This window comes from Furipterus horrens, unplaced genomic scaffold (genome assembly GCF_987537825.1).
Source record: "Furipterus horrens unplaced genomic scaffold, mFurHor1.1.pri manual_scaffold_2, whole genome shotgun sequence".
Lineage (NCBI taxonomy): Eukaryota > Metazoa > Chordata > Mammalia > Chiroptera > Furipteridae > Furipterus > Furipterus horrens.
In genome coordinates this window covers 170,656,361-170,668,717 of record NW_028327172.1, presented here as the reverse complement: position 1 = coordinate 170,668,717, position 12,357 = coordinate 170,656,361, and the positions used below count along the sequence as shown (strand labels likewise).

At 45.8% G+C, this 12,357-nt stretch overlaps 1 protein-coding gene across 2 annotated transcripts in view; it reads left to right on the top strand.

Moving 5' to 3' along the window:
* Window positions 1-12,357, top strand: part of BTC (betacellulin) — a 48,843-nt gene that overhangs the window by 29,124 nt on the left and 7,362 nt on the right. The gene's annotated exons all lie outside the window — the stretch shown is intronic.

The following is a 12,357-nucleotide window of genomic DNA, read 5'->3' as shown; positions in this document are numbered from 1 at the left end:
GGGGAAATCAGGTGTTCCATTTTGGAAGTGTTAAGTTGAAATGCCAGTGAGACATCAAAGTAGATATATTAGTTTAACAATTGGCACTGAGAAAAAAGATCTGGAATGAAAACATGAATTTGGGAATTGTTACCATAAAGATTTCTCAAGCCAAGAAATACTGAGGGAGGAAGTGGGGAGAGAAGAAAAGGTAAGACAGCAAAGAGGACATCATAGGCGTAATAATTCCATAGTGTGCACTCTTGAAAAGCAAAAAGAAATACAAGTTTTCCTCCTGCTAATTGTTCTTTTCATTTGCCTCACAACTATGAATAATTTTAAATATATACAAATACACTTACCCTTCAACACTGGATTTTATTTTACCTTGAAAGATACAGAATGAAAAAGGGCAGCTGTAAGTGACAGCCCACTCTAATCAGGTCAGAAATGGTTGGCACAGCCCTCAGGTTAAAGGACATGGTGATGGGATCTGATTAGCCCCCTGTAGGAGCACATTCTGGTAGCAGGGAGGGGTAACAAGTACTTCAGTGAGATCTATTCTTCTTGTCCTGGAGTAAGCAACCCTTTCACTCTTCTGTAGGAAATGGCAATGGATGTAGGACAAATAGGATCCCTCAATTACAATAAATGTCAAATTTGCTCCTCTTCAAGGTCATTGTTAATTTACATCCCCTTGTTTTAGGGAGGTAGATTGCAAAAATAGAAGGAAAATTAACTTAAAAATACAAAACTTTCTTCTTCACCTTGTTACAGAACCCCTGGGCTGCTCCAGTTGAAAACAAACCCGCGGGCTCTTTAGTTAGGGGCCCGATTGCCCGCCGCCAAAATTATAACTCTCAATACCAGAGTTTGGTGAAAAGAAAAAGAATTGTTTATTTAACAGTTATATAGATTTAGTTATTTGCGGATTTCTGTTGTTAAGTCTTATGCTCTTTAAAATACCCACAAACACATATCCTTGCCTCCCCCCCTTCCAAACCAGGCTAGTTTTCGGAAAGTCAGAGAAACCGTTTCCCTACTTTCCCAACACAGTTCAGCTTTACCAGCAGCTGCCAATCATTCAATCCTGATTGGGGAGGTCCTTTCTGTGCTGTGGTGCCCTCCAGCTCTCAATGCAGAACCACCTGGATTCTCAGCCTCCTTGCAAACTGCCTTCTTCCTGCAAACCGCGTGGATCTTCTCTCCTTCTCAGAACTGCATGGCGAGAGCCTCTTAAAGCAGACTGGAGACCCCTTCTCCAAGCCACGTGGAGAAGGCCCCTTCACCAAGCCACGTGGAGGGAGCACACGGGAGAGCGAGAGAGCGAGAGCCCGAGAGCGCGAGCGCGAGTGAGAGCCCGAGTCAGAACGCCAGAGCGAGAGCCAGAGTGCCAGTGAGAGCCAGAGCCCGAACGAGAGCTTGAGAGAGTCCCAGAGTGAGTGCACGAGCGAGAGTCAGAGCGCCAGAGCGAGCCAGAGCTGGAACGAGAGCTTGAGAGACCCCGCTAAAATGTCTGCAGCTGCTTATATATCCCTGACTGCGTCATCTGACGCAGTGGGCGTTGCAAACAGTTCTGACCATTCACAGACCCTTACGTAGGCTCTGTGTGCTTTCCATACCGTCCCCTGGTTCAAGACTCCTCCCATCTGCCTGAGGCTTTGGATGCATTAAAGCCATTTGCATAAGAAAGACAGTAGCCACCAGCCTCAGGCATGTGGAAGCATTTGAAAAGCTGCTTACTTCTCCCCATCCCCCAGCAGCAAACTCTGGGGATTTTTGGACTCCCCTGTTTCTGTAACAACCTCTTTGCGTAAGTGTTGTAAAATGAGGAAAGCCCTATGAGGAAAACACCTGGAAGCTAGGGACGGAAGACTGAGACCTCAGGCGCTGCTTTACAGACTAAGGACACACTTCTATCCAAAGTCTGCTGGGGCCACTTCAACTCTCCTGTGCACTGTGTTTCCTTTTTTAGGTCAGGTGTCTGTGGGAGAAGATGAATATATAGGTATTTGTTTCCCTTTTGCTCTCTGCTTGTTAACACTTGTGGGACATCTATCTCAACATTGAACACTCCCTTTTGAATCTCTTAGAGATTTAACTGTGTCTAAGTAGGGATCAGATGTACCATGATGTTTAAACAGTGTACAATTACAAAAAAGCCCTGTAAAAATAACAGTACATTACCCTTAGAATTGTTTTCAGAATAGCTGTTGATATTAATGTAATTTACAAACATATTAAGTACATTTATAATGAGCACGATGAGAACAAATAAGTGAAGGTTCTATGAAAAATAGACCCAATGTTCCAAATCTAATGAGTTTCCATCACCAAGACATCACAAAGCCTGTTTTGGCTTGAGAATAAAAATCATGTTCAGAAAGACCAGGGAGCAATGCTGCTTAATCAAAGCCTCTACTGAACTGAGGGAAAATCCACATTTAAACAAAGTGATATGGGTGTCTGCTGTCGTCCTCCAATCGAGTTTGGCTCAAGAGAACCCATCACCTCTCCTCTAACTATTCAAGTCACCCAAGTCACCCAAGGAAGAGCCACTTGTCTGTCTGCTCACATGATTAAAGAAAATTGTTCTTACTTCTGATCCTGTTTGCTAACTCTTAGAACTGGGTTTTGACATACACTGGCCTTGAGCAGCTCCTGGGATTTCTTACCTAATTGGCTGTGGAATCTTTGGAATGTGGAGTCTCATGAAGAGATTGAGATATATTACCTGTGGGGCCCACCCACTTCTGAGACTGTTGCGACCTGGCCCACCAGTGGATGTAGTTTTTCCGTGCAATTTTGTGGGAGAAACTCACTCCCAGAGCAATGTTTTGGTTTTGGGCATGTGGGTTGGAAAAGAGGAAGATGGGAGGACAAAAATCAATTAATTCCACTACCCCCAGAATCAGGGGAGTCTTTTAGGCCTTTGACATTTTCAAAACATGCCATTCAGTTCCCAACAGAGAAACCCAATACACGAGACTAATCTTATTTTATCATAGGATTAATTTTTCCTTCTTGGGACGCCTTCCTGGAATGAACTAGTATAATTTTGCCATCACCACCCAACCCCCAGCCCCAAGTCATCACATCTCATGAAAGGCAGAAAATGTTAGATTTCACAATTGTTCAACTTTGAAATAATCTGACCTTCATGAACCTTGATGAAAGCAACTGGAATTTTAGAAGCATTTCCAAAGGGGCAATGCTGATAAGCCTTTAATTCTGAGGATAGAGGAAAAGAGAATCTCTGACTTTTTGCAGGGCAGCATGTATGATTTATTTGGGGGGTGGGGGTGGGGGCAGCGGTTTAAAGTTCCATAGAGAAATCACTGATATTTTCTGCTTGGTGATTTGGAAGTATGTTAAAATACAAATCATGCTGTGAATGTTTAAGAGCATGCTTATTTTGTAAAGAGAGTTCTGCAAATTATCAAAACGGCACCTGGAAACCATTTTCCTGGCACAGGTGTGTGTTGCTGGATGAACCGAAGCTGAACAAATCACTGCCACCAGCAGCTGCTGTGAGTGGTTTTGGGGATCACGGTCTGTTTGGTGTTTATGTGAACACTGGCTATATTTGAGAGGGCACAACAACTAAAGGTATCTGCCAAAGTCAGAACACAGAGACGGACAGCTTATACTTAAAGTGTGTTTTGCAAAGTGGGAAAGACCTTTCTGGAGCACAATCGGTCTGTTGCTAAGTCCTGTTGCTTCTAAAATTCCTGCCTTGCCCTCCATATGCCTGCCTCAAGCCCACATCAGACGTGTCTGCACATGCAGGGGTGCCTTGGTTTTCTCCTTGCCCCGGCATCTTCCTGCTCTGATCCTGTCTGCTCTCTCCTATCTAATACACTTGTAAAATGCTTGCTAGTTCAGCTTTTACATGTACCATTAAATTTAATCCATAAGAACCTTCTTCAGCTCTCTCCTGCCTTAGATTTCAAATGTAAACTCTTCAGTCTAACAATCTGAGGTCTCTGACTTCCATTCACAGCCATTCTGGGCTGCTCCCCTTCATGTCTCTTCCATGGTTGCCATTAAATCCACATCCTGCATAAGGTTTGCATATTTCAGACCCTGAGATGTTGTCCTTGAGATTATTCTTGCCTTAAATTGCTTGTCCACCTCCAACAACAACAAAAATCTTCAATTTTCAGAATTTTTTCTTAATTAAGTAAGCACCTTTCAACTGATATAAGATTTTTCTTAGAATTGCCAAGATTTCCAATATTCTAGAATCAACTAATTTACTGAGGACTTTATTGGTCAGGAACTCGGCTGGGAATTTCCACATTATTTTTTTCTTTTTTGAGCCTCTTCTACAGCCCTTTTAGGTATATGTTAGCATCTTCAGTTTGCAGATGAGGAAACTGAGGCTCAGGAAGCTAAATTTGATTTCCCAGACTCATGTGGCTAATGAAGGGCAGAGCTGAAAATTAAAACACTAATTTCCTTCCTCTCAATCCAGTGTTCTTTCCAGTGTTTCCAGTGGACCACAACTGTTTATACAGTTACTGTGGTTGTTTTTGCTTGTTGGTTGCTGATTGTTGTCTTGAATTTGTTTTATTTTGGCAATTTAAAGAGAGAAATAGAATATCCTTTATTTCTTTGCTGTTTTTCAATGCCTACTACACAGCTCTGGAAATAGAAAGTACTCGACAAATGAAAGTTGACGGATCAATTTATTTGCCAAAATACACCAGTCTCTACCTTTGAGGCAATTTGCAGTTATTTCTGGCAGAAATTTCTACAAGGGCCCCATTGATTGGCACGCATGCAGAAATATCTGGCGCAGACCGGCAGTGAGCATAGCTGGTAATTAAGTCACCAACCAAAACCAGGTCAGCCAGTTGCTCAGCAACATTCTGCCACCCCTAAGACTGTGAGCTGGCATCACAGGCATTTGCTGTGAGCAGATCATCCAGAGCTCTTTGCAACTCCTCTCTCTGGTGGCCCTGAGCAATTATGTGTACTTGTTACATAATACGAAGGAAGAAGTTGAGTGGTCACTGCTATTAATAAAAGGATTGTTTGACGTCATTGGGGTGCCAGGTGCCACATCATACCTAGTGTGAAATGCCCTCCTGAAGTGAACACTGTGGTCTTTCTGGCTCCACAGGTGTCTGAGTCCTGCAGGCTGCTGGTGGTAACACAAATGTGGAAAGTCCGACCCTGGACTAGTGCTGCTAGTTAGCTGTCTCCTCTGGGTGTGGGCTGTTCTCCCGTGTCTGTTGTGACCCACACAGGGAACAGCTGGTCAGTATTTCTGTACTGTTCCTCTTGACAATCCTTATTTATTAAAACTTTCTGTTGTGAGAAACGCTCACAATAAAAACTGGGACACAGGACTTGAGCAGTAAAACGAGGCCTTTATTCACGAGTCTGCAGAGCCGGGCGCACCCTCATAGCCAGGAGAATGTGCGCCCCAAGTAGACAAAGGAACCTGGTTTTATAGTCTTAGCTTCCCCACCCTAGCGCAACTAGTTTCCCCTCCCCTCTCCTCCTTCCCCGTTTCTCCATGACTGGATACTCCGGAGGTACAATCTAACGCGTTCATCTAAATGCCCCTATTGTGATTTGTGAATATGCTAATGTTATCCACTCCCTTCTCAGAGATCCTTTAATTACATTTGCCCTTAAGACCCTTCAATTACATTTGCCTTTTGTTACCAATGACTTTGCTACTGGTTTGGGAGTCACTATGACCTTGTTTCTAACAATTTCCCCCTGTCTCTTTTGGAAAATTGACTACTCAAACCATTCTATTTATTCCTCCAAATTTAAGGAGGATTTCTTGACTTTCTTCCTCATGGTTAGGATTCCCTTTGGTCTCTCGGAGGAGATTATGAAAAGTTGCTGCATCTGTTTAGTTAGTGCAGTCTCAATTAGTCTTTGAACTAAACCTCTAATGCATGGAATACAGCAGCCTAAAGCTGTGAGGATGCCTGTTACCACTATGAGGGATACCAGAGTTGATGAGATTATTCCTTTCCAGTTGCCAAACCAGTTTTCTAACCATTCTGTTATGGGATTGTCAATACCTGAGTTTTCTGCTAGCTTATTTGCTAAGGTAGTTAGTCTCTGCAGAGCCTTAGTGATAGATTCATCAGGGGCTGTATTATTAGGGATAAAGGTGCAACACTGCCCCCCAAGCATTACACATACACCTCCCTTTTCTGCCAGCATCATATCCAGTGCCATCCTGTTCTCCCAAGCCACTCAACTGGTGGCATTTAATAAATAAATCAACAGAAGAGCACTGACTCAAACCCTGCTGCTATTTGATTTCTAGCTTTAAACTCATTTGGAACTCCTCTGGGGACCCCAATTGCGTCAATATAGATATGAGGATCAAAGGATCCACCAGGCACCACTGACCTCTTTTCCCTAACAGGGGCAGTCTAGTCTGGACCAGTTTTGGAAATGCTAGGGTAAATGGGATAGCCAATTGAACCAGGGCACAGGTTCCACTCCACCTGTCAGGTAGGATTTTCCAGAGACTCCTTTGCCCACAATACCACCAGACATCTGCTCTGGGGACTTGGAGGGGAATATAGTCGCTGGCCCCACTGTGAAGGTGGCTCGCATTTCTGGTATGAGTGCATGTTCGGAGTTCTTCTGCAGGGGTACCTGAATTCGCTTCCCACCTAGAGAGGCAAGAAGAGTAATTCATGGGCCCCACTGAGTATGAAGGGAGGGATTGAGTCCCATTACTCCTTATAGAGGGAAGAGGAGAGACAAGCTTCTGCAAGTCCCATTTCCCCATGCATTCTCATCCTGGTAGAGAGCGAGCATACAGGCGATTCCTGAGGGGTCAGAGTCCCAGCCTAGTGGAAATGGTACGACCTGTGCCTGGGGTCTCCCTGTGGTACAAGCATAACAGTTGCTTTTATTCAGGGAATTAACAGCAAATTTGACCCATTCTACCCAAGCATTTGCGTCTCCGTACCCAGTCTCTATCTCTAAGGTTTGTCTGAGATCTAATATACCTCAAAAACTTTTACCTTGGCTGGATTATTCTGGAGTCTTTTCTGAGGTGTAGCTGAGAGAAGTTAGATTTTCTAGGGAAGGAGTAGTTGTCACTAAGTGAAGACCTAGCCACCCTACTGGATTTATGTCAGATACATTAGCTTTTAGGCCATAAACTCTGGCAGCCACATGGGATTCCTGACTTAAGGTCTGTGGCTGGTTCAGTGTCAGAAGAAGAGGGTTGCACTGGAGAGGCTGGCAGTTTCGGGAAGGAGCTCCTTGGTGAAAGTTATTTTAAGCAAAAGAGAGACCAGTTTAAAGTGAAGCCCACTGACCAACCCATACTTCGCCAACCCAACCACTTAGTTCAGCCAAACTGTTGAGTCTCAGGAGGCAGCAATGCAGATGGGCTTCTTAAGTGAGGCTTCTATGTACAATCACTCAGGTAATGAGATTATAGGCTTATATCCTATGAAAACAGAAAGAACACACACATGTTTATTCACACAACACAATTCACAAACCAATTTCTAAATTTGCAAGACTGTCTTATTGGGAAGACATCCAGCTGCAAGGCATTTGACATTCTTCTTGCCTGTAAATTAAGCATTATTGATAATGTCACAGACCTGGTTTAACTTTTGAATGAAAACAAACTTTTAATTAAAATAAACTTTATAGACACAGCTGCACTAGTTTATAGTCTACCACTGATCATTGTGATTTTCCTCAAATCACGATTTTTCTCCTTAAGATTACCCTCCTTGTTATTAAAGGGACTGCATTAAGTCCAGTTTTAATTTAGCCTGTTCATTTGCATAAACACAACAAGAGCAGTGATTGACCACATAAGATTTTTTAAGTCTGCTTTGCTGGAACTTATACAAAGACTCTTCAGGTTGACCTTCAGTCTGCCCCCTGGGCAAGAAGCTGAGCCACACACCTGCCATCTGGCCTTGCCTGTAAAACCCATGCTTTCCCAAATCCTTTGGGTTTTCCATTGTGCCTTAAGTTTCTTCCTAGCCATTTATTAGGGAAGCAATCTTCATTTTTTTCCCTAGAAAGATTGCCATGGACCGCACAACCAGCCAAGGTGCCAGGCCTTTCCCTCATGGGCTTTCATTAGCCTAAGCATGCCTCCTTCAGGCATGACATTCCAGTCAAAGCCTCGGCTGACATAACCACCATTAGCAACTGTCTTTTTAGTTTTATGCAAAGAAACCTAATGTAATTACTTACTTCTTTAAATTGCCAAGTTCTGGAGGGATCAGGTAGGGAGAAAAATATACAGTGTGAAGGAAAATTCTTGTCCTTCTAATATTCCCTAAAATTGCATTTCCATGCCTTATACTTTCTTTTGTTCACTTTCCTACATGTGAAGTTTTTTAAATTTTCTCTGGGAAACCTCAATTTTCCTTTCAGATTATATGGCCAGTACCAATACAGAGAATTCCAGACCCTTCCTAGGCCTCAGAGAATTCTAGGTCTCCAACAGCTAAATGCCAAACCAATACAGGGAATTTCAAATGACCTTTCATAGGTCCCCAATGGCTTAATGCCAATACAGAGGTACAGTAACCATACAATTAGACCACAAGTAGTTGAGGTTTCCCTTTTCCCAGGTTTAAAAACTTTCACAACCTTTCTATACATTTTTATGACTTTCCACAGACTTTCTGCAACATTCACAAACTTTCCATATATTTACCCATTCAGATTTAACCATAACCCATTTCCAATTCTTTTCCACACTGTAAAGGACTCTACCCAAACTCAGTATTTAGCAGCTAAAATTTCCCTAGATTTGTAGATATTCTGCAGTTTTCTGAAGCTTAGACCTTGCAAACACCTGTCATGCAGCAATGACTTGAATGTTTAGACATATACCATTTTGCAAACAAAGCACATCACCTTAAGAGCATATCTAACCCACCATTTTGCCCACTTCAAAGATGGCTGCAGCATTACATGCAGCATCTTTGAAGACAGTGGCACCCATAAGTACCACCCACAAGATGGTGGCAAACCCACGTGACTTATCCACCATGGTGGAGCACTCACGTGGCTTACCCTAAATGGCAGTATACCTATGAGGCTTAGTGTCCAAATCACAACCTTCATGCAGGCTCTGGAGGGAGAGACCCATTTCTCCTCCTGCAGAGGTGGAGTCATTGGCTTTGCAGTCACTTCAGAGGCCATAACCAAAAGGCGTGCTGAGAGGGAAGTCCCTTGAATCTGCAGATGGGTGGGCACTGCAGAAGCCACGCTCACCTGCAGAGGGGGCTGCGCCCCAGGAGCCTCCGATGCTGCCGCGGGAACCGCCCCCACCTGGGGAGAGGGCTGTGCCGCGGGAGCGGCCCCTACCTGCGGAAGGGGTGGTGCCATGGGAGGCGCCTTTACCTGGGCGCAGTTTGGCGCCAAAACAGTTCCTTTGTCTCCCGGATTTAGAGAGTTAAAGAGGGCTACTTCCTCATTCTCCTCCTCTCTTCTAACATACACTTTCTGAGCTTTCCTGAAGAGTTTTTCAGTTGCTTTAATTGGCCTATTCACTTACTTTTTGCAATTTCTTACAAATATTTGGCCAGTTTCTGTTACAATGGTGACTTTTAAGAGTCCCTGTCCCATAGCATTCTCTGGATTTAGACCAGAATACTTCATTTTGTCCCTGAGCTTCTGCAGGGATCTGATGGAGCTGTATTTCGAATGCCTTGGAGACATTCTGTGCATGGGGAACGGACTCCTTGATTTCCCTGATGACGAAGCTCCTAAGGTCTTTCATTTGAGCCCTAGCCTCCGGCCTGTTATCCCAATCAGGGTCTATACTGGGAAACTTCTGTTAGGCCGGGACAGTTTCCTGACCGGGGGGATGTTCCCTTTCCCATATCCTCATAGCAGCCCGTCTGATCACTCCCTTCTCTTCCCCACTGAAGATATGTAGTATAGACATTAATTCTGTCCACATGTATATGCTGGGTCCGGGGAACTGATCTAATTATTCTGCCAGTCCAAGGGGGTCCTTTACCAAGCGCTTCATATTGCGTTTGAAGTTTCTAACTTCAGTGCTTGTTGAAGGAGCATTTGACATATCTAATATGTCCTGGACCCCTGGAGACTTCCCTAAAGGGAAACCGGCTGCTCTGAGGGAATGGGGAAGTTCTTTAGGTCTTGCTTACATTGTTTCAATTCCTTTCTTAATTTAGATAAGTTGCCACCTGCGCCGTAGGTGTCATGGGGACGGATACTGGTGGGGTATCTGCTAGGTGTTCCTGGCCTCTTCCGTCTGTACTGTCCGTCCATGGTGCCTCTGCCCAGTTGGCCGCCGGCTGGCCAGGGCTATAAGGCAGTGGGAGACAGGACAGAGGGTCCCAGGCCTTATCTTTTTCTTTTTTACAGGGAAGAGACCTGCGGATCTTGCTGGTAGGTGGTGATCAGCAGAGAGCATATTCCCTCTCTTCCTTAAAGGCTGATGCCTGGCCCTGGCTGTTGTGACCCAGTGGACCCAGCACCAGCCCACGAACCAAGTGTCGCCGGTTCAACTCCCAGTCAGGGCACACGACCAGGCCACACGCCAGATCCCCAACTGGGGGCACGAGCGAGAGGCAACCACACAGCGATGCCCCTCTCTTCTTTCTCCAAAAACAAACAAACAAACAATCCAAAAAAGCTGAACACACATATAAGACCAGGGCTTAACAAACCCAACATTCATCAGACCCAAATCGGGCTAGGAGACAGATTTCCCCTAAATGGGTTCCTTTGGCCAAAGGAAACAACAATAATTTACCATTGTCTGTTCTTCCTTACTTTTGGTCCCCACCCCTAGGCCTAAAATTTCCATTTCCCATCCTCAGCTGATTCACGTGGCTGAATCCGGCTGCGTTCTCAACCTAACGGACCCAGCAGAGGGGCACTCCACACTCGCTTACTTGCACACAGACCGAGATGCTTCGTTCATCTCCGGCCGCTTCCCTCACAGGACAATGGACCCAGCGGAGGTGCACTCCGGCCGTTCCCTCACGGGAGAACGGACCCAGCGGAGGTGCACTCCGGCCATTTCCTCACAGGACAACGGACCCAGCGGAGGAGCACTCCGGCCGTTCCCTCACAGGAGAACGGACCCAGCGGAGGTGCACTCCGGCCGTTTCCTTCACGGGACAACGGACCCAGCGGAGGTGCATTCCGGCCGTTCCCTAACGGGAGAACGGACCCAGCGGAAGAGCACTCCGGCCGTTTCCCTCACGGGAGGACGGACCCAGCGGAGATGCACTCCGGCCGTTTCCCTCATGGGACAACGGACCCAGCGGAGGTGCACTCCGGCCGTCTCCCTCACGGGACAGCGGACCCAGCGGAGAGGCACTCCACACTCGTACCAGCCACACACACAACTCGTACCAGCCACACGCACAACTCGTATCAGCCACACGCACAATCAGCTTCCCGAGGATGCCCAACCACCAAGGCAGTACTTAAGTCCAATTTTCCTACCTTGGCCCGTGCACGAGGTTGCCTGGTTGCCGCGGTGTTTGCTTTTGTTTCCCCCTGCGTCGATCCACTGCTGTCCCAACAAGAAGTCTCGGGTCGTTTCCGGACACTGAGGCGGGTGGGCCCTGGGTCAAGCGGGCCACCCAAAAGCGGGTAGGACGCGTCTCCCCACCTTGGCTCAGAGCCCTTCCCACACACAGGCGGAGGATCCCGGATGAGCCCCCAAATTGTGAGAAACGCTCACAATAAAAACTGGGACACAGGACTTGAGCAGTAAAACGAGGCCTTTATTCACGAGTCTGCAGAGCCGGGCGCACCCTCATAGCCAGGAGAATGTGCGCCCCAAGTAGACAAAGGAACCTGGTTTTATAGTCTTAGCTTCCCCACCCTAGCGCAACTAGTTTCCCCTCCCCTCTCCTCCTTCCCCGTTTCTCCATGACTGGATACTCCGGAGGTACAATCTAACGCGTTCATCTAAATGCCCCTATTGTGATTTGTGAATATGCTAATGTTATCCACTCCCTTCTCAGAGATCCTTTAATTACATTTGCCCTTAAGACCCTTCAATTACATTTGCCTTTTGTTACCAATGACTTTGCTACTGGTTTGGGAGTCACTATGACCTTGTTTCTAACACTGTGATGAGGAAATTGTTACAGATTACTGTCCCCAGTTAAAAATTAGGTGATCACTACTCTGAAAGGTTAGACAAGAAAGTCGGTGCATTGCAGGATTGAAATCCTAGACAGTCAGCTTTCAGAATTTTTCTCCTTCAGGAATGAGAGTCATATGCAAGGGGTCAAATGCAAGGGAGAATCCCCCATTCAGGAAGCATGACTGAGAGCAGGTGACAACTACCTGCTGAACAGGTGGTCTGTCAGAGTGCAGAGCAGAGGGGTCAAGAGCATGGACCCTGGG